The 27,531-nt window shown below is 44.2% G+C and overlaps 1 protein-coding gene, 1 long non-coding RNA gene and 1 pseudogene across 9 annotated transcripts in view; all 3 read right to left on the minus strand.

The window, feature by feature from the left end:
- Positions 1-3,591, minus strand: part of LOC145511623 (uncharacterized) — a 42,750-nt gene extending 39,159 nt beyond the window's left edge. The window contains exons 1-2 of the long non-coding RNA XR_014058008.1: positions 3,368-3,591; positions 2,687-2,875 (exon numbers count right to left, since the gene is read on the minus strand). This is a non-coding gene — a long non-coding RNA (uncharacterized LOC145511623). The remainder of the gene's footprint in view (positions 1-2,686; positions 2,876-3,367) is intronic.
- Positions 3,592-9,484: 5,893 nt separating this feature from the next.
- The window catches only part of LOC145511619 (uncharacterized), a 138,082-nt gene continuing 120,035 nt past the window's right edge, over positions 9,485-27,531 (minus strand). For 2 of the 8 annotated variants that reach the window (XR_014057998.1, XR_014058005.1), the window contains one exon: positions 15,410-15,669. The gene's annotated coding sequence lies outside the window, so the exon portion shown is untranslated. Of the gene's footprint in view, positions 10,785-11,721; positions 14,445-15,409; positions 15,670-25,997; positions 26,272-26,728; positions 26,908-27,531 lie in introns of those variants that run through there. The other 6 variants (XR_014058000.1, XR_014058002.1, XR_014057999.1 and 3 more) reach the window with 6 other exon arrangements.
- Positions 17,340-17,935, minus strand: LOC145511620 (transcription factor BTF3 pseudogene; annotated as a pseudogene).

Below are 27,531 nucleotides of genomic sequence, written 5' to 3' on the forward strand. Positions count from 1 at the left end.
GTTCGGGATGGGGGACACATGTGCACCCGTGGCTGATTCATCTCAATGTATGGCAAAAGCCACCACAATATTGTAAAGTAATTAGCCTCCAATTAAAATAGATTAATTTTTTTTTAAAATGAAATGACCGGAAAACAAAGATTAACAGGCATACAAGAAAACAAGACAACCTGAACATAAAAAAGAACCATCAAAAAATCACAGATCACAGGAATAGACTCACAAAGATTTCAGATAGTGGAATTATTAGATCAGGTTTATTTTAAGAAAAAGAAAAAAACTGATGACATGTTTAAAGAAATAAATAACAACACGAATATATATGCATGGAATTGTTGTTTTAGTTTTATAGTCTCTCAGTTGTGTCTGACTCTTGCGAACCCATGAACTGTAGCTCTCCAGTCCCCTCTGTCCATGGGATTTCCCAGGCAAGACTACTGGAGTGGGTTGCCATTTCCTCCTCCAGGGGATCTTCCCAGCCCAGGGATCAAACCCAAGTCTCCTGCATTGGCACGCAGATTCTTTGCCACTGAGCCACCAGAGAAGCCCAGGCATGGAACAGGAAACTCTACAAAGTAACAAGCATATTTGAAAAAGAAATGAACTTCCAAAATGAAAAATATACAAGAACCAAAACAACAGTAATAATGGTTGTATTTGGCTGCAGGTTGGACACATCAGAAGAGAAAATCAGTGAACTGGAAGAAATTGTGGACATCCTCTGAGTCAAATAGAATCTCACTTTCCAGGACTTTAAAACAGAATTGTTCCCTATTCTTTCAGTGGAATTCTGGCAAGTTTTTGGGTTCCCTGGTGGCTCAGAGGTAAAGAATTCACCTGTAATGCAAGAGACGCAGGTTTGATCCCTGAATCAGGAAGATCCCTTGGTGAAGGAAATGGCAACCCACTCCTGTATTTTTGCCTGGGAAATCCCATCCATGGGGTTGCAAAAGAGTCAGACACAGCTTAACAACTAAACAACAACAACATGGCAAGTTTCCACAGGTTGAGCTGCTATTTTGTAAAGCATATGTGGATAATTATTATCTCTGCTTCTTCACAGAAGCTGTGATTCTCAAATTATTTAAGGTGGTGGTTGACTGCACCCATATTTTTGGTCAGCAGCTCAAAGAATGAGGCAATTCATCCTCCTATGAAGTACATGCAATCTCAACACTCAACCCAGAACTATGAAAGAGTGAAAATTTGCCATCTTTGGCAGGTGGAAGTATCAGGAGGTGCTTGATGAATGCCTAGTAGGTCAATTTGATAATGTTTTCCTTTTTGATTAAGAATCAACATTTTCTTGTGTCTTCATATCACCAACATCCAGTGTCTGGGGTTTTGAATGTTACAGAAGTCAACAACTCTCCTCCCAGCACCATATGGCCCCTGGAGGGCTGGGGAAATTTATCTGAAGTTTCCACAAGCAAAACTGCAGTAAGGGCCTCCTTGCCCTTTGTTAATTGAAAATAAACTACTGTCTTTTGGAGAGGGACACAAGCCTCTGAGTCAAGGCTATATATTGTCACGCTGCTTATTTAACTTATATGCAGAGTACATCATGAGAAATGCCAGGTTGGAGGAAGCACAAGCTGAAATCAAGATTGCCGAGAGAAATATCAGTAACCTCAGATATGCAGATGACACCACTCTTATGGCAGAAAGTGAGGAAGAACTAAAGAGCCTCTTGATGAAAGTGAAAGAGGAGAGTGAAAAAGTTGGCTTAAAACTCAACATTCAGAAAACTAAGATCATGGCATCCAGTCCCATCACTTCATAGCAAATAGAGGGGGAAACAACGGAAACAGTGACAGACTACTTTCCTGGGCTCCAAAATCACTGCAGATGGTGACTGCAGCCATGAAATTAAAAGATGCTTGCTCCTTAGAAGAAAAGTTATGACCAACCTAGACAGTATATTAAAAAGCAGAGACATTACTTTGCCAACAAAAACCTGGCTAGTCAAATCTATGATTTTTCCAGTTGTCATGTATGGATGTGAGAGTTGGACTATAAAGAAAGCTGAGCACTGAAAAGTTGATGCTTTTGAATTGTGGTGTTGTAGAAGACTCTTGAGAGTCCCTTGGATTGCAAGGAGATCAAACCAGTCATTCCTAAAGGAAATCAGTCCTGAATATTCATTAGAAGGATCGATGCTGAAGCTGAAGCTCCAGTACTTTGGCCACCTGTTGCGAAGAACTGACTCATTGGAAAAGACCCTGATGTTGGGAAAGATTGAAGGTGGGAGGAGAAGGGGATGACAGAGGATGAGATGGTTGGATGGCATCACTGACTCAATGGATATGAGTTTGAGTAAACTCTGGGAGTTGGTGATGGACAGGGAAGCCTGGCATGCTGCACTCCATGGGTCGCAAAGAGTTGGACACCACTGAGTGACTGAACTGAACAAGCCTCCAAAGGCTGCCATGGAAACTCACTCACTAGAGGATTTGGCAGCTGCTTACACATTTTCATTTCACCTACAGCAGGATGGAATCCAGGCAAAGAAATGCTCAAAGTATAAAAGTATTTATTAGCATGGGACTACGCATGTGTGTTGCCAGGTACAGGCTCCACCCTTCTTTTTGAGGACGCCCAGCTGGAGGGTCCAGGGGGTAAGATATCCTAGGAGCATTATCACAAATCAGCTCTGAGGACTGACCAAGAAGAGCACGGGACATACCCTGCAGGAAAGTGAAAAGAAAAGGTAAATTGTATGAGAAGTCACCAGCTTCTGCCCCTCAGGAGATGGGGCGGTTCAGGTCAGGACCAGGGCAACCAGAGGACTCCAAGGGAAAACTCATCTCTGATTCATCTTCTGCTCCACTCGCAAAACCTTCCATCAGTTGCTGAGATTTTTGGAACCATTTGCCTAAAACAAAAGAAAACACTCATATTGCCAACTCAGAGGGGGAACAAAGGGCTGGATTAATAAAAAGCAAAGGAGGTGGAAAAATATCTTTGGAGGGGAGGGCAGAGCTTGACTATCTTTTATATTCTACCAGTTTCCAGGTTCCAAACCTCTTGGCTATACTACCATAACATTCAGAGCTGGAAGGAAAATGAGTGTTAGAGCAACATTTTTACATTTCAGGGAAGGAACTGAGATCCAGCCATGTGGATGAGTGACTTATCATAAGTCATTAGTGACAAAACCCGACCCAGGACCCAGGCTCCCTGCACTGACCCTTCTTTGCCTCAATGTCCCAGATCCCAGCAATCAGCAAGTTGTACAGGGTCTCATTTCCTCATCCTTTCCCTTGCCGGTGCTACCACAGGGCCATAGGCCCTTACCACCCAAGACAAAGGAAGAAGAAGGTCAGTTCTGTGCTAAGCCCTTGGCAAACATGCATTTAATACTTACAACACACTGTGAGTTGAGTAATAATTCCTGTCTTGCATATGAAGGAACAGAGGCTTGGAGACCGAGGTCACACAGCTGGCCAGTGACAGAATTGAGACTCAAACCCTTTATTCATCTGACTCCAGGTCCACATTCTTCGCCTCAGCATCTCCCGCCTCCCAAGGCTATTTCAGTGGCTTCCTACTTGGACTCCTGTACTTCCTCCTGTTCCCATTTCAAGCCCCCTATAATCAAAGCCAGATTAATCTTCTTAAAACTTGCTGTCACTCCCAACCTCTTATCTTGTCCACCATCTGGTCCAGCCTGCCTCCCAAGGCTGGTACTTGCTGCTCTGTGGGTGTGTTTCTGCATGCCTCATTTGCCCCCCCTACACTGCCTTCCCCCTGCCTTTTCTTCTTCTCAAAGCACCAGCGGTGGTTCTTCCTCAATACTAATTGAACGCCTACTGATTCCTCTATAAGATTTATTGCCAAGGGACAGTATAACTCAGCAGGCAAAAGACAGCCTGGAACAAGCTGCCTGATTTGAATCCTGACTCCACTCAATATGAGCTGCATGACCTTGAGCAGGTTTCTCAGCCTCTCTGTGCCTCAATTTCCCAAAACACAGACAGGATCACGATGACTCCTACTGAGAGGATTAAATTAGTTAATATACATGAAACACTTGGAACAGAATAATAACTCAATAAACAGGAGCTAGTCCTGGCAGTAGTAGTAGGTACCAAGCACGGGGCTAGCTGCTAGGATACAGAAGTGATAAATCACAGTTGGTCCCTTTGCTCAGTCTGGTGAACAAGGTGGGCATGTCCACCAGGAACCGCAGCCCAGTGCTCTTGCTGCTGTCATAGGCAGGTACAGAGGGCTGAGGGAGGTGTTAAGTATCTGAGGTAGGGTGTTAAGGTTTCAGGAAAGAATTTATGCTTTACCTCGAAATTAAAGCATAGGAGTTCTTCTGGACACACAGAGTGATGGTGTAGGCATGACATCCAAATAAACATGGCACGACCATCCAGGGGCTACAGGGAGGATCCAGAGGCTGGGGCAGAGTAGAGCCTCATCCCATGAAGACCTTATGCCATTCAGAGAAGCTTATGCTCAAGATAGAAAGCAGAGGAATGCCCACCCCAGACCATAATGATCTCAGCTACTGCTGACCTGGTCAAGAACATGTATTGCCAATTTAACTAATATGACACTTACTTGCTGTCTGTCTCATTTCTGAGTGCCAAGCAGCCCACACAAGCATTTCTGAGAAGCTTTGCTATGCCAGCCCACCACTGGCCCCTCTCTGAAGCCCCTCTCTCATCATCAACAGGGTGATATGTTTTCCACCAGGTAACTCTGCTACCTTGACCACAGCTGATCGGACCAAGGACTAGCATTTGATTTATAGGCATCTGACCTCTTGATTGGCCAGTGCCCAAGAATGGGTGCCCAGGACCAAAACCAGACTCAGTGGGTGCCATTTCTTTGGGACGCAGACTGCCCAAACAGAATCTCTCTCTTAAGGAAATCTGAACGTGAAACACACAGAGAGGAAAACAGACATAGAGGCGATGGAAATGGGAAAACTCCCTTTGGAAAAAGCAATAAGGGCCTTCCCCCTGGTGGTCCAGGGGTCGAGAATCCATTTGCCAATACAGGGAATGCAGGCTCCATCCCTGGTCCAGGAAGATCCCACAGACCCCAAAGCAACGAAGCCCGTGGGCCACAACTGCTGAGCCAGCACTACAGAGCCCAACAGCCACCGCTACCGAGCTCAGGCGCCGCAATGAAGAGTAGCCCCCGCTCACCACAACTAGAGAAAGCCCGTGCAGAGCAATGAAGACCCCGTGCAGCCAAAAAAAATGTTTAAAGAAATCTCTTTTTAAAAGCTGAGTAATATTTCCTTGTATATAGGTACCACATCTTCTTTATCCATTCCTCTGTTGATAATGTCCTTTGGTTTTAAAGAGTACAGGCCTTTTATTCTGGAAGATGACCACAGATAGGATTCTATTTGATATTTCCTTTTGGTCAGACCTCACTATGCATTCTTGGCAGCAACACCATGGAAAAGAAACTGGACTTTACATGTTATGGTGTATGATGTCATCCTGTCTAGCCATGGGACATTGATCTTGATAGCTTGGTTGTGCAGGCACCTTCCAGATTTCTCATAATGCCATTTGCAGCAACATGGATGGACCTAGAGATTGTCCTACTGAGTGAAGTAAGTCAGACAGAGAAGGAGAAATACTGTATGACATCCTTATATGTGGAATCTAAAAAGATACAATACAAATGAGCTTAGAACAGAAAGAGACTCACAGACCTAGAGAAAGAACTTACGGTTGCTGGAGGGAAGGATAGGGGGAAGGATTATGTAGGGAGTTTGGGATATCTTCAAAAGGAATAACCAACAAGGACTTATGGTATAGCATTGTCCCCCGCTCCCAGGTCCCTGCTGGCTATTTGCAGAAGTTCTTCACAAGCAGGGAAAAGGCCTCCGCAAGTGATGCCCGCTCCATCACCGTAGGTTAATCAAGGCTCTCTGTGCAGTTTCTGCTCGCACTGCCTTCTCTCCGAGACTTGGCAGGGAAATGCACACTGTTTTTCATCCTAACTCAAAGACAGCGAGGTTTTTCATATCTGTGCAAGTTGGCATTCAAAGAAGCAGTGCGGGATGAAACAGAAAAACAGCAGAGGCCCTAAGCTGCAACTCGTAACCAGCTTCCCTGATGCGGCACTTTGGCCAACGTTAGACTGGAGAGCCCTCTTTTCTTTACGTCCTCTTTTCTTTACGGGTTAAATCCTGTCAAATTTGATCCAGCTCCAACCCAGACTTGTCTCTAACAAAATGATTGTTTTCTAAGCCCCAGCTGCTGGCAGACTCATTTCAAGACATATTCAATATAAGGGAACCACAGTATAAGGTAAGATGTTTAAGCGGGGTGTCTTAGACTGCATTTTCCTCTTGTTCTCTGTTCCTTTCTATTCCTTCCCCACTTCTCAGCACTGTCTTTCCATTCTTGGCCTTTGTTAAGTGCACTCTTGGGGCCTCATTTCTGCTTCATTGTCTAGACGTCTATTCATCCTTTCCTGCTGCCTTCGCCCTCATTTATTTACCCTTCACTCTCTCTTTTTGTCTTATTTCTTCCTTCTCCAGTCTTAACGTTGAGAGGATCTACAGTCCTAAAGCTAGGATTTAGCTTTTATTCCAAACCCTGGCAACAGGTACCACTCGGGCTCTGATTCATCAGGACAGACACTAGCAATGGAACTGGAACAGGATCTAGAAGGTTCTCAACTCTGCCACTTGCCAGTGGTTTGTGGGAGGTGGAAGGACAGGGCAGGAGAGTGCCCTCATGGCAGTGGACAATTACTATTATGTGAGTGATTCAGAACTATTTCTATCTTTTAATGATCCAGAGTGGACCAGATTGAGAACAAGAAGAATAGTCACTGACATCCCAAACGGGCCTAGCTCTATCAGCCAGGCCTCCGTGTCGCTAGGAGCTGGTGCTAATATGGGTGGACAGACCTTGTTGAATATGAGTGACTTCACAGAACACCAATGACTGTGATGGAACCAAGGAAAAACAAGACCACGACAAAACATGAACATCATCCAGAGTACAAAAATGACCCTGCATCCCCCTATCCTGCTAGTGAGAGATCCCTTTTCTTTACCGGTTACAGCTCCAGCCTTGACTCATTCATCGCACCTCCTATGGTTGGGTTAAGATCCCCAACCATACCCACTTCCGGAAAACATCCAATCCTGATTTCTTGAATGTTCCCCCAAATTATCAAACATCAAGCACAGTCCAAATCCTATAGTAGGTTCTTCCCAACACCCTTTAACCAAGTCTCCCCAAGTTCCCTGGGGTGTGTGTCTCCCTCGTCACAACAAGCAACAAACCCAACTAGTTCAACCACCAGGGTGCTCCTGGTGGGCTTTGGCCGGAGGTCATTGACGAGGTGCATTTGTGTCCTGCCAAAGCCTCGAGATCACTTTGAGAAGGGGATTTCTGACAAGAAGGGCCTGAACCCTCAGTGAAGGCTGTCATATAAGTTCCCAGGGAGGAAGAGAAAGGGGACCTGCTCCTCACCCTCTCCCGCTTCCCACTGGTAATTCTGGAAAGCTACCAAGAGAAGAGCATGAAGTCTCCCAGATCTAGCAGGAAATCCCGACCTCCTGGCTATGGAAGCCTGTTGTCAGATGCCGGAGAGGAAAGGACATAGTTCGGTGTAGATGTATCCTTTCACCTGCTCAAGAGTTGGGGGACAGCTCCCTAAATGCTTAGAATAATTCCCTAGCATCTATAGTACTGCTGCCTACTCCCCACCACAGCCCACTTCCACTCCAGAGCTGATCCTGCTTCCTCCCCATACTAGATTTTCAAGTTTGGTCCTGGACTTCCAGCAGGCATTATTTTCCCTTTCTTCACTGCTTTCAACTAACACACAGGAAGGAGCAAACAGAAAACTTACCAACTCATCAAAGCCAGTGTCAGGAGATAGGACCAAGCCTGCGTTTTAGAACACAACTGAATCTGAAGATAAGCACTAGGCTTCCAGGAACCTGAGTGGCCACGTGGTATGCCCAAGTTCATGTAACAGTGAGTCTTGTTTCTGCAGTTCCTTCCCGCCTTCAGACACTTGAGTGAAATATGCTTCAGAAGAACTCATAATTGCTAGACACCAAATTAGCCACCAACCCAGGCTTGCTCCTAAATTATTCAAGATGTTGGAAAAATACCTACACAAAACAGATCAATCACAGAAATCAAATACCTACCCTGCAGTTCTGAGACAATTAGGTGGAAACATTCTGCAATTGCACACTAACAATTATTTCTCCCACTGAGTGGTATCAGAAAACTTGGAAAAATTAAATGTGGTATCATATCACCAACCCACAGAGTGGAAGGCATCACCCTGAGCACTGGATGTTAGTAAACAGAATTACAAAGCCTAGTAGAATCACGGAACAAATGCAAACCTCAGGGAATCACTGTCTTTCAAATAAACAGAGATTAGCTCCCTGTAAGTTTTGGGGGCCGGATGGTGGCCGGGGGAGCTGTTCCTAATTCAAAGTTCTCAAGGTCACAGGAGTAGCACCCAGGAATGTCAGAGCCCAGTGGCCACTCCACCGCATCGCACCAGCTGCCCAGTTTGGGACAGTTCAATCCAACAGAACAAAGCAGCTGGAAGATGCTGGAGCAGAGAAAATCATGGCATGCTAAAGAGGCATTCTCCCTGAGCTCATTAAAAAGATATATTAATTAGGATAACTAAGCTGCTGTAACAAATACACCTCAAATTTCCAGGGACTTCTTAGCATAAAAATTTCTTTCTCTAAGTGCCATTCCAGCGTGGATTTCATTCTTATGTCAGTTGGGGCCCCTCTACCCCTCCGGAGCAGCAGTTCTCCGCCTTGGTCATCCTCTAGAACATCTGTGCTTAGCCTCTCAGTCACATCGGACTCTTTGCGACCCCATGGACTGTAGCCCGTCAGGCTCCTCTGTCCCTGTGGATTCCCCAGGCAAGAATACTAGAGTGGGTTGCCATGCCCTTCTCCAGGGGATCATCCCAACCCAGGGATTGAACCCAGGTCTCCTGTACTGCAGGTGGATTCTTTACTGACAGCCACCAGGGAAGCCCTTTAGAACAACATCTGGGGAGCTTAAACTGTTGCTGGCACCATACCTCAGATTGATGTAATTAGCATCAAAATGGGCAACCAGGTCTTTTTTTTTAAGCTTTCCAGATGTTTCCAATAAACAGCAAAGGTTGAAACAACTTCACCAGGGCCCTAGAGACCTCCACCTTGAGCTGGTGGAAGAGGAAAGGGACAGTGGAGAAAGCAGACCTCCTCCCCAAAGTCCCAGCCTGAAATGACAAACACTCCTCTGCTCACCTCTCATCATCGGGAACTTGTCACACAGCCACACGTGTATACAAGGAGGGCTGGAAAATGCCATCCCTGTCTGACTTGCCTGCTCCCAGTAACAATGCCACAATGGGGAAGAGAGAGAACACATGTTTGATGGTTAGCCATCTTCTAGAATGAATATATGAGAGGGGTCATGCAGAAATAGAAGGAGAAAAATGACAAAAGAGGCGAGCGTTAGGAGAGACCAAAGTATTTATAATAACTGAATCACTTCGCTGTTATCTGAAACTAGCACAACATTGTAAATCAACTATACTTCAATTTAAAAAATTGAAATAAAAAAAAGAAAAGAAAAAAGAGGAAAGGGATAGGGAAAAAACCCTGAGTACTAGGAGGGAATATAGCATACTCTAATAGAAACTCAGGCATGAAGAAAATGCAGACTCTAGTACAGTCTCTGGCAAAAATTTTTGTGACCTTGGACATGTCCCTTATCCTCTCTGGGCTCAGTATCCTGTAAAGAGGGAGAGTTGGACTAAAATTTGTAAGGCTCTGTGATACTTCCATTCAATAGGATGATTATGGAAAGCTGAATTTACAGAGAACTTATACAAGAGAACTTTATGTCTTTCTGTAGTCATTTCTAAATGATATGTGAATGAACTCAGTTTAGAAATGCTGCAGGCCTCTGTTTTCTCTCCTTCTCTGCTCCTGCTACCCTTGACAATTACTGAAGCTTATCCAGGTTGCCATTTGGTGAATAGCAAAAGAAAAGAAAATGAACTACAATTCCATCATATGGTTTTCTTTACTCAGTAAAGAGCAAATCTCAAGCAACAACATGCTAGTAAGTACATGCATGGTAAGTTGCAACAGTTCGACTCTTTGCGGCGACCCTATTGACCGGAGCCCACCCAGCTCCTCTGTCCATAGGATTCTCCAGGCAAGAATACTGGAGTGGGTTGCCATGCCCTCCTCCAGGGGATCTTCCTGACCCAGGAAGTGAATCCACATCTCTTACATCTCCTGCAATGGCAGGTGGGTTCTTTACCACTAGCGCCACATGGGAAGCCAAATAAGCACAGGTGGGAACTTAATACATCAAAGAAGAAAAGCAGAAGGAGGAAGGAAATGTTAAGCATTGCATTACATAACACAGTGGGCTTCTCTGTCCCAGGCACGCAGGGAGAGCCAATACGTAACGGCCATCTTTCTTCACTGTCTGCCGAGGAGACCCAAAGAGCATGCGTGAGCATTAAATGTGTGATTTGTCATGATAACTCAGATTTGGAGTGTGTCTTCCCCTTATAGATCTGGTCTTCTCATTCTTACAAATTTGTGCTTTCATGCTGTTTGTGCTGTTTCCCATTGTGCATAAAAAGGCAGCAGTAACTGTGTGAATGTGCCCATCGCGCATGTACCAAGCTCAGTCGGTCAGCGTAGCCCTGGTGAAGAGTGCATCTTCCGAGACTTTCGTATTCGGGAGGCAATGGGGCAGGCAGCCTCTGTTTACCTGGATAGATTTGCTCTCGGCCTGTAAACAGAAAGATGGCCACAGCTACAAAGGAGAGTGTTACACAGAGGTCTGTTGTCTCTCAAAAATCAAACCTGTACTCGGTCATTGGATAAATGAGGGTGAGATATTATTAAGTTATCCTTACAAATAGCTGCAAAGATTTAGGAGCCTAAAGACCAAAAAGTGAACTTCTTTCTCCTGTGAGAGTCCAGGTGCCCAGGCTGACAAAGGCTCCTCCATCTTCAGAAGGCGGCTGCATAAGTCTCCCTGAGAACTGCCCTCCCGGTTCACCAGGAGGGGGAAGGAGCATGAAGGACCCACAAGGGCTGTACCCACTGCTTCCACTCACACCCCAGTGGAGAGGACTTGGGTACAGGGTCACACCTAAATATACAGAAGGCAGAGAAACGTCATCTCACCGTGTGACCGGAAGAGGAATGATGGATTTGTGTGAGCAGCTAGTGGTCTCTTCCACTGGGTTTTCCAACTGCAGGTTGGAATTCATTCGTGCATCATAAAATCAATTTAAAAAGTGCAAATTAGCATCTTTTAAAAATGGGATGGAAGAAAGGAGAAGGGAAAGAAAGAGTAGGAAAGGGGAGGGTAAAGGAGGGGAGAAGAGAGGAGAGTCCAGAGACTATTGCATGAAGGAAGGCTGCTGTTGGTGTTTAGTTGCTCAGTTGTGTCTGACTCTTTAGTGACCCCATGGACTATAGCCCACCGGGCTCCTCTGTCCATGAGACTCTCCAGGCAAGAATCCTGGAGCAAGTTGCCATTTCCTCCTCCAGGTGATCTTCCCAACCCATGGATCAAACCTGCATCTCCTGCAGCTCCAGCACTGGTAGGCTTACTCTTAACCTCTGAGCTACCGGGGCTTTCCGTAAGAAGGTTAAGTAGTGTTTAATGAAATTTGCATCAGTTGTATGTGTGTTGATAAGTTACTGGGTCAAATGAATTTCTTTTTCTTTTTTTTTTTTTTATTTCATAACTTTTTTTTTTTTTTTTTTTATAAATTTATTTATTTTAGTTAGGGGCCAATCACTTCACAACATTGCAATAGTTTTTGCCATACATTGACATGAATCTGCCATGGGTTTACATGTGTTCCCCCTCCTGGAATTTCTTTGTTTAAAGTTTTTATTATGTATTGGAATATAGTTAATCAACAATGCTGTGTTAGTTTCAAGTGTACAGCGAAGTGATTCAGTTATACATATATTGGTATCTAGTCTCCCTCAAACTCCCCTCCCATCTAGGCTGCCACATAACATTGAGCCGAGTTCCACGTGCCATACAGCAGGTTCTCATTAGTTACCTATTTTATACATAATAGTGTATATATGTCCATCTCAAGCTCCCAATTCACCCCACCCGGTCGTTCCACTTAGGTATCTCTAAGTTCATTCTCTACATCTGTCTCTATTTCTGCTTTGCAAACAAGTTCATCTGTACCATTTTTCTAGATTCCATATGTAAGCAATATTACATGATATTTGTTTTTCTCTTTCTGACTTACTTCATTCTGTATAACAGTCTCTAGGTCCGTCCACATCTCTGCAAATGGCACTATTTCATCCCTTTTCATCGCTGAGCAATATCCCATTGTATATATGTACATCTTCTTTATCCATTCTTCTGTTGATGGAGATTTCATTTGCTTCCATAGTTTAGTTATTAGCAAATCAAACAACCTCATTATAAAGCAGCCTCACCTGGTGTTGTGGGTTTAATTATGTCTCCTACAAAAAGATATTTTGGAGTTCTAACCCCCAGTACCTCAAAATGTGACCTTATTTAGAAATAGAGTCTTTGCAGGTGTAATCAAGATAAGGCCATAGGATGGGCCCTAGTCCAACATCACAGGTGTTCTTATAAAAAAGGAAAAAGGCACACACAAGGAGGGCACCGTATGAAAATGAAGGCAAAGATCAGTAGGATGTGTCTGCAATCCAAGGAACACCAAAGACCAGCAGGAGATCGCCAGCAGCTGGGAGAGGCAGGGAGCAAACGCTCCCTTATGATTCTCAGAAGGAAGCAACCTCCGAACCCTGTTGTAGGGCTCCTGGCCTCCAGAACTGTCCCAGAATCCATTTCTGTTGTTTAAGGCACCCAGTGGCACTTTGTCAGAGCAGCCCTGGGAAATAAGACAGGCAGCTCACTTGGAAACCACGACCCCAGACAGGCAACTCCAACGGTACAGACAATTCTGTACCTGGACTTTTCCTGGTGAATGATTCTAGGGCTCAATCAAGCCTATCTGACAAGAGAAAAAAGTGAGAATTAGGGCCATTTTCATTCAAATGTTCCTTGTTTTCTTTTTCCCTTTAGCCCTTTCTGGAATAGAGTAGTCATAAAATGGATATAATGCCATTATTAACATCATTATCAACAATTCACATGTACAGATCTTAGTGAGAATTAGATTTTAATGTCTCCTTACACTGCCGAGTGCTGGAGCCAGCTACACCCAGCTAATTCGTGGCGACAAAACTGGTTATGCTGATGCATGATTTATTTTTACTCCTATAGAAAGTTGACACTTTATTCATTAAACTGCTCCCTTTAACACATTTCTAAATCATTGCTTTCCACTCTGATCCAGTCTAGTTCTCATTTCTGAATTTCAGCTGGAGTGGCTTTGATAATGAATTCTTTTTTTACCTGACAAGAGAAGTTAAAACCTTCCCCTCCTGAACATTTAAAAGGGAAATTCAGGCCCTTTTTTGTCAGGCTGTTTATCATATCTCGCAAATACTCAAATCCATTTCCTTTGGAAAAGGTTTGTCTTTCTATGACAGGCATATAAAAAGGTTTTATTACAGTACCTTATTCATTGGCACTGCTTGGCCCAAAGATAAAAAAGGAATTCATTTTCTGGATTTTCCTTGAATGTCAGCTCTATACTTTTCTTCTATTATCAGAGTTCTTAACCCAAGAAGAATGGAGGAGAAGGAGAATTCAAGTTAATAACACAATATCAAGCTTCATTATTGACTAACATGAATATTGAAAAATCCCAAGATAAAATATGAATTTAAATGAAAGTGGTAAAGACAAAACAAAAATCTCTGTAGGGATTTAATGGCAAGCACTCACTGGGTTTACTCGAGACATGCTACGCTGCATGGCTCCCCAAATCTGGAAAATCATTTCAGCATCATTTTTTAGGTACAGCCTGATCTGTCAGTTACAGCATAGAGCAGTGCCGCTCAGGCTTAAATGTCTATGTAAACCACCACAGGGGCTGCTTAAAATGCAGATTTATATTCAGTAGATCGAGGCTGGGGGCTGAGACTGCATGTCTGAACCATTCCGCTGCGATGCGGGTGCCATAGGTCAGGGACAGCACATGGAGTAGCCAGAGCTAAAAGGCCAAAGCAGTGTGTTCCAGGCCAGAATGGAAACATCGGCTTCACTCTAACCCTTAAGCCGAATTTGTCAGAGTAACATAATTATGTCTTGAAATTACATCACAGGCTGCGATCCCAATCTCATACTAATTTTCACCCGCTCTTGGGATGCACCGTTGTCTGGGCATGTCTGATGGGCTGGTGGAGATGCTGTGTCTGGTGCTGACACGGGCCAGCTCCATGGACTTACGGCTGATGCTGTTGGGGAAGGCTGCAGACAGAAACCCAGGAAGCTGTGTGCAGTAGGGACCTGGGAGACTCGGAGACCCTGCAGGGGAGAGGGGCACACGCCATGGTGCAGAACGTAACTTCACCTCTGCATGGAGCTTTTGTGCAGGAAAACTGCAGAGGGATTGGGCACCATACCCGCCCACCCTTAGGGTTTGCAAGTTGAGAAGCATTAGGAGACCACACGGTTGGGGCAACGATTAGAGGATCCAAAATAGAAACCCAGCTCAGTGCACAGGGATGACCCTGAGGGATGGGATGGGAAGGGAGGTGGGAGGGGGGTTCAGGATGGGGGACACATGTACACCCATGGCTGATTCATCTCAATGTATGGCAAAAATCACTACAATACTCTAAAGTAATTTGCCTCCAATTAAAATAAATTAATTAATTAAAAAAAACAGTTTATAAGCTCCTGGCAAAGCCTTGGTGGCAGTCTAAATGGGGCTGGAGCTCATTCATTACACATCGGGGTGCAGGGGTGTGGTACTCATAGTGGTGAGGCAGGAGCAGGGCCAATTGAGTCCCCATCCATGTAAACACAGGAGGCTCGAGGAGGTTTGGTTACACTTGCTTCTAGAGGCAGGGAGCTTGAAGCAACATAGTATGGGTGACTCACTGACAATCTATCTCTTTGCCTGGGAAAACAACTCAAGCACAAATAGTAAGGCTTCAAATGATGAGGCATGTGTACACCTTTCAGTTGCAGACATCTCTCATTTCATAAGTCACTGAGATGGCCAACCTTCAGATCATAAAAGGTAAGTACAGTGTAGGGATAAAAGAGGGGCTTCTCTGGTGGCTCAGATGGTAAAGAATCCGCCTGCAATGCAGGAGACCTGGGTTCAATCCCAGGGTTGGGAAGATCCCCTGGAGAAGGGCATAGCAACCCACTCCAGTATTCTTGCCTGAAGAATCCCCATTGACAGAGGAGCCTGGCAGACTGCAGTCCATGGGGTCGCAAAGAGTCAGACAAGATTGAAGCGACTAAGCACAGCACAGGGATAAAAGGGATTGGGGGGAGGGGAAGGGACCACCCGTTTATTCTCTAAAACACCAAAGTTTGGAGCACAGTAACTTCAGGTGAAGTTCAATAAAGGATAAATGATAAAATTCAGCTCTCAGCCAACCTTGCTAAGTCAAGACACGTTCAGTAAACTTCTGTCCCTGAACCTGTCCACGTGGGTTGGGAGCATCTTTGTCATCTTGAAACGCTGCTTTTAGTGACTTTTACATTCTATTGATTGCTGGTCCTCTCTTCTTGCCTGAAAAAGATGGAGAATAATTTTGGCAACAGGAACCAAGTGATGTAGAAGAACCTGAAATTCCTTCTTTCTATCTATTTTGTATTTATTACAACAATCAGAAAAACAAACCAAAGATACTGTCTGTCCACCGGCAGCACCAAAAGGTTTCCACTGAACCCTGAGCAGTGAGCCACTCAGAGCAGAGAGACCCAGGGTGGTACTGGAAGTCATTGCAGTGGGAGGCAGAGCAGAAACCTCAGGGCAACCTCTGGGTAGCACCACCCAGTGAGAGAAATCCCACAAGTTTGCAGGGTCTGAGCATACTCATGACCAGTTATGTGAGGCCTCTAGGTTAACCTTTATGGAAACTGGTGTATGTCCTTGCTAGAGTTGTTAGTCATTCTGATGCTTAGCTGCAGAAGTTCAAGCCCAGCTGATGCTTCATTCCCACCCCCACCTGCAGCTCCATCATACTAATCATGTGACCTATGTCCTGTTTCCTCTTCTGTGAAATAGGAATCTAACAGAACCGACTGCACAACGTTATTAAGAAAATAAGTGAATGATGTATAGAGAGGCTCAGTGCAGCGCCTGGCATATTGTAGGCGCTCCAAAAATGCTGCTGCAGTTTTTGCCCTGCCTTCAGCTGCCAGGAGACAGGAGAGCATAGTGGTTAGAAGCATAGGCTAAGGAGTCAGACCGTCTGGGTGCGCAGTCTCATCTCCAGTGCTAACCACTGACAAGTTAATCAACTGCTCTCTGCCTCGGTGTCCTCTCCTATGTAATGAGGATGATCATAACTGACCACCTCACAGGGTGGTTTTGTTAAAAGACCAAATGGGATAATCCATGGAAAGTACTTAGCACCCAGTTCCTGACACACAGTAAGTACTCAGTACACTTATGTGCACTTCTATTACTTCGCCACCAAAGGTCCACATAGTCAAAGCTATAGTTTTTCCAGTGGTCATGTATGCATGTGAGAGTTGGACTATAAAGAAAGCTGAGTGCTGAAGAATTGATGCTTTTGAACTGAGGTGTTGGAGAAGACTCTTGAGAGTCCCTTGGACTGCAAGGAGATCCAACCATTCAATCGTAAAGGAAATCAGTCCCGTATATTCATTGGGAGGACTGATGCTGAAGCTGAAACTCCAATACTTTGGCCACCTGATATGAAGAGCTGACTCATTGGAGAAGACCCTGATGCTGGGAAAGATTGAAGGCAGGAGGAGAAAGGGTCGACAGAGGATGAGATGGTTGGATGGCATCACTGACTCAGTGGACACAAGTTTGAGCAAGCTCTGGGAGTTGGTGATGGACAGGGAGTCCTGGCATGCTGCAGTCCATGGGGTCCCAGAGAGTCAGACACGACTGAACTGAGCTGAACTGATTACTCCCTTACTACTCTGACCTGAAACCTTTATTTTTTTTTTACGAGGCAAAGAATTTTATTTATCTTTGTCTCAAACTTTATTCTTAGGCTTCTTCAGCTTAATTAGCTGCAAAGAATGAATTGTATATAAGCAAAAACTGAAAAGAGCTGCAGTGTCCAGGGGCTTAGGCTTAAAAATATTAGAGATCTAGATTTTATCAGATCCATAAACAAAATTTTAAAAAGCAGTCATGATATAAAATAGCAGCTCCCAGTAACTTCTTCAAGATTTGCCTTCTTCAGAAGTTACCTCAATTCAGTTTGTTTCATTCTTGGAAGCCTCATCAAAATTCTCCACAAGATCTGGAACTTCATCATTCTCCTCCTCTCCAGCAAGCGGTGCTTTTCCATCCACGGATTGTTTGGGCAGAGCTTCAGCCAGTCTCCTTAAACTGGTCCGACTGTCTGCACCAAGTTGGTTTAAGATGCTGGGGAGCATTTCCATCAGTTGTTTTGTCTCAGCGTGGCCTGTAATGGTGAAAGTGTTTGCTGCCAGAGATGCCTGAATTTTAGGGTTGTTAAAGTGGATCACTGTTCCTTACTTTGTGAACATATTCACCTCTTCAATACCAGAGATATTGTTTACCCCTAACTTCTTTAAAGAGAACTGAAGTTTTATGTCATCTGCTGTGGCTGTTCTGTGAACCACCTTCTTCTTTCTGCGAGCAGCTCCTTTCCCACCAATGCACACTTGTGCCTGCAGTTTGTCGAGTTTCTCTTGGTTCATGATAGTTTCTTTCACCTTGTTGGAGCGGAAATGGGGCCGTGCTGAGGTTAGGCGCACACACGCGGGGCCTCCCTCTAGCTGCCATCTTGAGTCCCCGCGCGCGCGAGAACTGAAACCTTTAAAGACAAAGCAGCTTCCGGTTGAGCTTTGTGCAAAATGTCACAAACTAACACCCTGGTGCAAGTCACTCTCGCAGTGGCATTATTCGCCTGCTCATCCTGTGGTTTATTTATTTTTCATCTACATCAGGTTTTAGTTGCATTACGCGGCAGCTTTCATTGGGGCACACACACTCTCCAGTTGTGGCGCACAGGCTTACTTGCTCCATGAGATTCCATGACACAGAGGATCTTAGTTCCCCTACTAGGGATCGAACCCGCGTCGCCTGCATTGCAAGGTAGATTCTTAACCACTGGACCACCAGGGAATTCTCTGTTCATACTGTTTTTAAGGATGCTACTTGTTTGTCCCAGTCTCAGTGAAGACAAAAGTAAAGTCGCTTTCTCCAGCGATACTTTACACTCCCAGACAGAGAGCTGAGTCAAGGGAGGAGAGATCATTTTCTGGAGCCTTGAGGAAATCTTTACCTAAACCTTATGAACACTGCAAAACAGTGTGGAGGGGTTTTGGATTTTCCCCACCTGCCAGTTCCTCACAGTTTATCTAAGGAATAAAGACATACACTTAGGTAAATGAGGAGATTTTAATAAAAAGATTCTGCCCCTTTTGCTTTTTGATATCAAAATTATTTCCCAGAATCCTCTAGTAGACTGTAAATAAGCCTTCTTTGAGAATCCCTTTCACTCGGACCTGCCTTCTCTCTAAAGCATAATGAAAGGGGTGGGCAAGGGGCAGGGGTCCCTAAACCTAGAAATCCTCCAAGAAAAGATTCATGGGATTCATAGGCCAGCAACACAAAACCTGAAATCTCATCTGAGAAGCTTATTCCATTACAAGTTTTCAGAAATTACAAAAACTAGTAACAATAGTAGAAGAAGACCAAACTTACACCTGGCAGTCACGGCTAGCTCAAGGCATGTTCATCCAAGACCCTCCACTCTTCTGCCATCCCCTCGCCTACAACTTTCAGAGACCTCCTCCCCCACCACACTCCAGCCCCCAACCTCACCCCCAACACACACCCACACTCCATATTCTTAATACCCTTCAAATGTCTAGGATTAGTGGTAGGGAACATTACACCTATTCTAGACCTGTTCTCTTCCCTCCCTTTATTAAAACTTACCCATGCCAGGTCCACACTCGCTTCTATGGGAAATGACTCAAAACCTATGTTACACTGAGGCTGTAGAGGTGTTTGCTTATGTGATAGGATTTAAAGCACACTGTCCTGCATGTTCTCTGCCCCCACTATAAAGTTCTTTCCCATACTCCTCCCACAGGTCCTGAAATACTGTCAAAGGAGTCTTTGCTGCTTTGGATTCAATCTTCACCATTTCTATGAGCCTTCTGTTGAATTACAATAAAGTCATAACCAGGAATGACAGGCTTAAAGACAATGGACCAAAAGACAAGGAAGTTGTAACAGAATGGTAAAAATCAGAAAAATAGTTGTAGAGCTTAAGGAATTGTTTTCTTTAAAAAAAGCAGACATGCTCCTTGAGCCAGCAAGGGATGACATAGCGGCCCTATGTTACAGGGAAAGGGCCAAAAGAGAAAGGGACATGAGAAAGGATTAGGAAGAAACCCCCATTTCACAGTCGTGCTCAGCGCCAGCTTGGTGCTAGACCACAAGTGGAGCAACCGTCAGATAAAGTACTCCTCATTTCAGTATGGCTAATGTGTCACCCTCCACTGTCTTGCCCCCATCTGCTTCCTCTTCTCTTGCTCCACCCAATGAACTTCTCCCTAAAACCAATCAAAATATATACCTTCCTTTAAAAATGACATCAACATGGGAATCCAGTACTGCAGCAAGAGAGCAAGGGATACATTCTGGTGGGGAGATGCAACTCTATCAATGAGTTTCTCAAATCACTACATTGTTGTGACAGCTTGTTTCATACTACACAAGACCAGGTTGGTTGGTTTCATTCTATTTGTGTCCTAGAGAGCCTGCGTCCCTTCATTCATTCAGCAAATAGGTATTGAGTACCCATCACATGCCAGACACTGTAAGTCTTGGGAGATCCAAACATAAAGCCATATTGCTGACTTCAAGGACCTTATGTGCTGGTAAAATGACTCTCAAAAAAATTCTTAGCCCTGATTTTGTAGCTTTTGCCAAATTTCATGATGTAAATATTTCCACTATGGCCAATATCAAGCTACCCGTGGTTTCCCAGGTGGTGCTAGTAGTAAAGAACCTGCCTGCCAATGCTGGTAGACTTAAGAGATGCAGGTTCAATCCCTGGATCATGAAGATCCCTGGAGGAGGGCACAGCCACCCATTCTAGTATCCTTGCCTGGAGAACACCACGGACAGGAGCCTGGCAGACTGCAGTCCATAGGGTCACAAAGAGTTGGACAGGACTGAAGCAACTTAGCATGCACCTATGGTTTAACAGCAGGCTCACAACACTCTTGAACACGTAACATAGCACTTGATTCAGGTACAACCACTGAACCTCACAGTTGAATGAGGGAGACAAGAACGTCAGGATACAGGGGCAGGCACAGAGTGCCATGGAACCACACAGGTAAATGACAAGTTCTACCTGCAGAGCATCAGAGAAAATCTTAGTCTCCAGTCATTGAAGTCAATGAAGGAGAGAGTTTAAAATTTCAGTGCCCACTAGGCTATAAGCTCACTGAGAGCAGAGCTTTCTGTTTTACTGTATCTGTCTTGTAACGTCTTTAAGTAGGCTTTTCTGTATATCACATAGATCCATGTGACAGCTAGTAAACTGAGATTTTGAAGGAGACAGAATTAATACAAGTAGCTTGCCCCTTTTTCCTGGTGGCTGTACAAGTGGTTTGGGTTTTGCAAAAGGAAGCCTTACCACTGCTAAGTGCACTTGAAAACTCATTTTATTTTTTCAACCTCAGTTCTAATTAACTGTGCATATGGCTGCCCACTCATTAGGGTCAGACGGCCCAGCTGGGGCTGGATCTTCCTGGCATCTGGACTGAGTTAGCATGTGCCTTTGGGACTTGAGTCTGTGACAAGAGCTTGTGAAGGAGAAATTCAAAAGAGGTTACAGACTCAGGTGCCAAAAGCAGCTGCATTGACTCCTCCAAAGTGAACCCAAAAGAACAGGCAGCCATGGAAAAAAGGCCCAGAGCAACAGATCAAACTCACTCTGCCACAGAGGTCAACTGAGGACAAATCAAGGCCACAGGAGGGCTGGACAGGGGCTAAAGGGCCTGAAGGTTTTAAGACTTGACAACTTTAGAAATAAGAATTCACTGATGTGTCACTAAATCCAAGAGCAGAGAATGCCCAGTGACCCAGAAATACCACTCCACAGAGATGCAAGTCACAATGACAACCCCTTCTGTTGGTGCTATTTCTACATCTCATATTTTAATGCAAAACCCAAAACACATTTAGTGGAAAACAACTTTGTGACCCTGATAGACCACATGGCTTGCTACCTTCCAGAAAAGGGGATTCCTTTCTGAAAAGTGTTTGTTTCCATTACTTATTTAAATTGTATACTGGAGTTGTATCTGCATGCCTGCATGCTAGGTTGCGTCAGTTGTGTCCAAGTCTGTGCTACTGTAAGAACTGCAGCCCATAAGGCTCCTTGGTCCATGGGATTCTCCAGGCAAGAAAACTGGAGTGGGTTGTCGTGCCCTCCTCCAGAGAATCTTCCGAACCCAAGGATCGAACCTGTGTCTCTTATGCCTCCTGCATTGGCAGGTGGGTTCTTTACCACTAGTGCTACCTGGGAAACCTAAAGTTGTGTCTACCAAAGTCAAAACAACTACCCTGTTTATATTAATTAGGAAAAAATCCATTAATCCATTATTGGTATTGCATAGACAGACTGTTGATTCACTGAATTTTCAACTGACTGCTAAAGTACCTGTAATGAAGACACCACTCCAGAATATATATAAGAAATGTGAAACCGGAAAATACTTAAAAGTAACTAGCAAAAGCTTCTAGCATCCTGAAATAGCAATTATAAAAGGTGAATTACTCTCAGGTTTTCTTTGATTCCTTCATGGAATAAATAATTCTTCACCAATGGCTACCAACCTCAGCCCTTCCTCTTTCAATAAAAATCTTGGTGTGAACTCTCTTTAATTCCCGTTTTCTACAACTTAAGTACATCCTCAGATTGCTCCAGAAGCCCTGTAGACATTTGCTTAGTAGCAGAAACACAGTAATAACTAATATCTCATTTACTACATGTTCAAGCATAAAAGGTTACTAGTCTGGAGATTACCTAAACCATCAAAAATTCTCCTGAAATCATTAGAATTTACTCTATAAAGCAACAATATTAGTACACAGTACATATTAAATCATATTTATTATTTGCATTCTTGTTGTTGTTTAGTCAGTAAGTTGTGTCCAACTCTTTTTGACCCCATGGACTGTAGCCCTCCAGGTTCTTCTATTCATGGGATTTCCCAGACAAGAATACTGGAGTGGGTTGCCATTTCCTTCTCCAGGGGATCTTTCTGCCCCAGGGATCAAACTTGGTCTTCTGCATTGGCAGGTGGACTCTACGGCTGAGCCACCAGGGAAGCCCATTCTAGCTACTCCAAAAAGTATTTGCAGTGGTTTAGCCAACAGATACATATACTTTTCAAACATTACAATAAGGATAAAACATAAAAAGCATGTACCACAAGGAGGAAGATTATTATACAAAACCCAGACTACAGAGAGTTTCTATAACTGAATCCTAAATTTTGCTTTAGATTTTTCTAGAGGCAGATAGGAAATTTGGTGAATTATATAATTCTCATTCATTAAAGTAGAAACAAAGATTTTGTTCTTGGGACTAAAATCCAAGAGAAAATTATTGCCTGAATCTATATATCAAGAACATTAAAGAACAATAGTAGGCAACATTTAAAGCAATTTTAAAGATGCAAACATTCTTCATGTAACCATTTCTTATATTAAAGCCCACAGGTAAAATATTAGGTCCATTTTCTATGAAGGCATTTCTGCAGAGGAGTAAATTAATGAGCTCCAGGTTTGTGATTTTCTGTGCTAGAATTTGATGTGGAGATAGAACCTGGAAACTCTAGAACATTAGATGATTAGAAATTCTGTTAGATTGTCTTCCTCAAATATAAAATATCATGGCTGGGCTTTAGAGAGACAACCCAAGACTGAATTCTCCTAAGTATATTTGTTTATAGTTCTGTTGACACCTGATGTCAGATCCATGTGCTTTCAATAACAGAAATGCAGGGGGCACAATGCTACTTGGTCGTGGAAATCAAAGAGATCTCAGTTGTGGTCCTTGCCTGACCCACCTAAAGCCCTTGTGGACACCTTTGCTGAAGGGGTTCTGTGTGTGTACCTGGCCAAAGCTAACTGGACCAGGGGCAGTCACTTGACTTATAGGCTAATGAACCATAGGCCACTTAAAACTTATGACTTGGCTCAGTCATTGAAAACAAAAATTTGTCCACTGCAATCCTCTCCCTCCATCATTTAAGCTAAAAAACAAAAAAGAAAGAAAAGAAATACTGAGGTTGGGACAGTCAACTGTGAAAAAAGCAGCTGAAAGATGATGATGTAGATAGAAGCCAGGATTGCTGTTGCTCCATGTGTAAAGCAAAGATAAAAAAGAGGAAATGCTATGAGAAGCAGAAGATAGGAAGCAGGGAAGTGCATGGAGATACAGAAAAGAAAACTGAACGGAGAGAATCGAGGTGCAAGTCTGCAGACGGGCTGAAGGTTCATTGGTACAAGGCTCTAGAATTCAGACCCTCTGTCTGTCTGTAGTCTCCACACCTTGCCCTTTCCTGTCCGGTTATGCAGTTTTCCCTGATTTCCTGTGTGCAGTTCTCCTTAAAATAAGTGGTGAATTACCTAAGACAATATTCTAAGTCACTCTTTCCTCACCCAAAGAGGAAAAATTTAAATATATTGCTTTGTCTGTAGAAAGAAACTTCCACCTCTCCAGCAAATTGGTTGCTGGTGTCACTAAACCAGAGGCAAATTGTCCTCAAGCAGTATCTTCTCAGTGGTCTGGACAAATTGAAATACAAAACAAACTTTCACTTGAGAGAAATATTTAAGAACAAATATTGCTAGTGATTTGCCTTTGTGTGTGTGTGTGTGTTGTTTGTGTGTGTTGGTGGGTGGCTTGTGGGAGAGGGATATTAGTACCCTTTCCTTGAATAGTTGATTTGAAGTGACATTGTTTCCTGACCAGGGCCAGCTGGAGTGGTTAGCTGAGGGTAGCTTAATCCTAGATAAACTAAGACACTTTGCAGTATGGTCCATCTGAGTATTGAAAACTGTCAACCCAAAACATCAACTTTGATTTGGAAGAACTAATGGAATGAAAAAAGATAATGAAGTTGACCAAGGACACATTTTCCAGGAATATACAGCCTGGATTTGAATTCTGGCTCCCAAATCTGTTAGAGGTGGGACTTTCAAGTTACTGTGGCTTTGTTTTCTCATCTGCACAAGGGAATCACTATAGCATCTCCCTTACTGAGTGGTTATGAGTTCTAGGTGAAAGGATTCAACAACATCACAATGTCTGGCACATGGCAGGCTCTGGATAAACGCAAGGGCTCATTATTACCCCTCCTGTGGGGAGCCTTATTTCTGTTATTTCAGTCTCTTTATTCTCAGATACTGTTCTCAGGAGTCATTTTTGGGAAAGATTTCAAAGGAGCAAAACTTAAAAGGCAAAACATACTTAGGGAAGGTGGTTATACTGATGTGATGGCATGAGGATATTTGGGGATTAATTGGCTGATTTTGAGGAACTTAAGTTCTAAGAATTCCATGGACACAGGAGCCTGGAGGCTAAACACTCCATGGGGTCACATAAGAGTTGGACACGACTGAGCAACCAACGCATTGACTTTCAAAGTTCTAAGCGCTTGGTTGAGGATGAAGCAACCCTTTTACAATAGTGAAGATTCAAATATCCTTCCTGTAGGAAATTACCCATCTTAACAACACCAACCAAAACAATTCGATTTTTAAAGCCACCTTCTGTTCCTTTCTCCTTTCCACACTCACTCTTTCTGGAGCTCACTATCACTAGGTTCTTACAAGCTCACATCCATAGAATTTCTCTGACTTCCCAAAAGAAAGAAAGTCCCCAATCTGAGAACCTGTAGCTGCCACTATTAGTGCCCCAACCTTAACCCTCAGACACAGACTTCTGACGGCAGATATGTGCATCTCCGCACCAGCAGGTTTCATAGAGCCGAAGGGCTTCTCTGCTTCACATGGCAGACCACAAGGGCTGGGAAGACACACCCAACTCCGCACTCTTCAGACAGGATAACTCAAAGGCAAGTGTTTATTGTGCTTCTCGGAGTTTCCCCTCCGAACTAAGTTCCAGGACCCATGGGGTGGCTAAGTTAATAACACACCCTTCAGTTCAGTTCAGTCGCTCAGTCGTGTCCGACTCTTTGCGACCCCATGGACTGCAGCACACCAGGCCTCCCTGTCCATCACCAACTCCCGGAGCTCACTCAAACTCATGTCCATCCAGTCGGGGAGGCCATCCAACCTTACTGGCTGTCTTTTCTTTTCAGTATTACTTTTCCCCTCTCCCTCCCCAACTAATGTTCTCAAATAAACTACTTGCCCTTGAATCCCTGTCTCAGGGGTCTGTCTCTAAGTAAGTAAGTGTTAGTCGCTCAATCGTGCCCAACTCTTTGCAACCCCATGGACTGCAGCCCACCAGGCTCCTCTGTCCATGATATTTTCCAGGCAAGGATACTGGAGTGGGTTGCCATTTCCTTCTCCAGGGGATCTTCCCAACCCAGGGATCAAACCCAGGCCTCCCGCACTGAAGGCAGATTCTTTACCGAATGAGCTAGGAGGGTCTGTCTCTAAGGGAATGCAAATGAAGGCAACATCTCTGAGAAATCTTTTCCTTATTAAGCAGTCCTAAATGTCCTAGAGAGCAGTTGAGGCTCCCAACTTGCTTTCTGCATTAATTTTTTTTTTCTCCATCTTCCTCATAGGTTTGCCAAACTGCCAAAAGATGGCTGTCAAGGACTAAGAACTGAGAAGGCTCCTCAGTGGGTCTGTGATGAAAATCACCACCGTACCTCTGCAGAGAGGCAGGCTCGCTTGGTCATGGAAACGATCCCAGGAGACAGGGACAGCGCTCAGTGGTGGCCCTTCATCTTCACCCTCCAGGACAAAAGTGGCCGGCTTGCCTTTGCCGAGGTACCAGTTCTCCCGTGGTGAGGACCGCCAGGCAATTAGGTTCTGCTCTCTCCGAATTTCAGCAAGAGCACAGAAGTTTTATTTTTAACTGTGCAGGCAGGCATTGCCATGGTAACGTAAGAACTCCAAGCGCAATTTGATTGATTGATGATGCTGTGGTGAAGGAGGATTGACACAAAAGACAGTGAATAAAAAAAAAAATCATTCAGCTTTATCACCCTGGACTGAGTTTATAGATCTTAGTTATTAGATACTAACAGTATGTATTATCTGTTTATACATATGCGGAAGGAAGCACGGCCATTTTCCTACCCTGGTCCCCTAGAGCAAAATGATAAAGAAAGAGTTGATCATCAGGGAAGTGAGCTGGTCTCATGAATTTACGAGTCACGAGATCAATGTAGCTGAAAGTGCATAATACTTGCTGGGCTGAAGAGCAGAGCATTCAGACGCCCCACCCACCACACAACTGATGGGGCGCATTCTGCCGCTCCCTCCCCCAAGGACATTTAACTTTCAACCACCTTGTCCTTTCAATTAATTTTCCTCTTTGTAGTGGGGATGCATTCATGCATGCTCAATCATTTCCATCTCATTCAACTCTGCAAACCTATGGACTGTAGCTCGCCAGGCTCCTCTGTCCATGGGAATTCTCCAGGCAAGGATACTGGAGTGGGTTGCCATTTCCTCCTGCAGGTGATCTTCCCAACGAAGGGATCAAACCAGTGTCTCTTAGCTCTCCTGCATTGGCAGGCAGATTGTCTATCACTAGCGCCACCTGGGAAGCCCCTGTAATGGGGATAGTATATTTGAAATAACCCTCTAGGTATTTTCCCTAAATCCAACTTCTTTCTTTACAGCCCAGACAATATTTTTGCCCCAGGGAAGGTAAGGGACTCTCAGACACAGTCGGTGGGAATAACAAAACTAACTATAGAATTACCACATGACCTAGCAATCCCACTACTGGGCATTCAGTTCAGTTCAGTCACTCAGTCATGTCCGACTCTTTGCAACCCCATGGACTGCAGCACGCCAGGCTTCCCTGTCCATCACCAACACCCGGTGTTTGCTCAAACTCATGTCCATAGAGTCAGTGATGCCATCCAACCATCTTATCCTCTGTCATCCCCTTCTCTTCCTGCCTTCAATCTTTCCCAGCATCAGGGTCTTTTCCAATGAGTCAGTTCATCACATCAGGTGGCCAAAGTTTTGGAGCTCCAGCTTCAGCATCAGTCCTTTCAGTGAATATTCAGGACTGATTTCCTTTAGGATGGACTGGTTTGAGTTCCTGGCAGTCCAAGGGACTCTCAGGAGTCTTCTCCAACACCGCAGTTCAAAAGCATCAATTCTTTGACACTCAGCTTTCTTTATAGTCCAAATCCATACATGACCACTGGAAAAACCATAGCG

The sequence above is a fragment of the Giraffa tippelskirchi genome, chromosome 6 (assembly GCF_054371585.1).
Source record: "Giraffa tippelskirchi isolate mGirTip1 chromosome 6, T2T-mGirTip1v1.2.pri, whole genome shotgun sequence".
Lineage (NCBI taxonomy): Eukaryota > Metazoa > Chordata > Mammalia > Artiodactyla > Giraffidae > Giraffa > Giraffa tippelskirchi.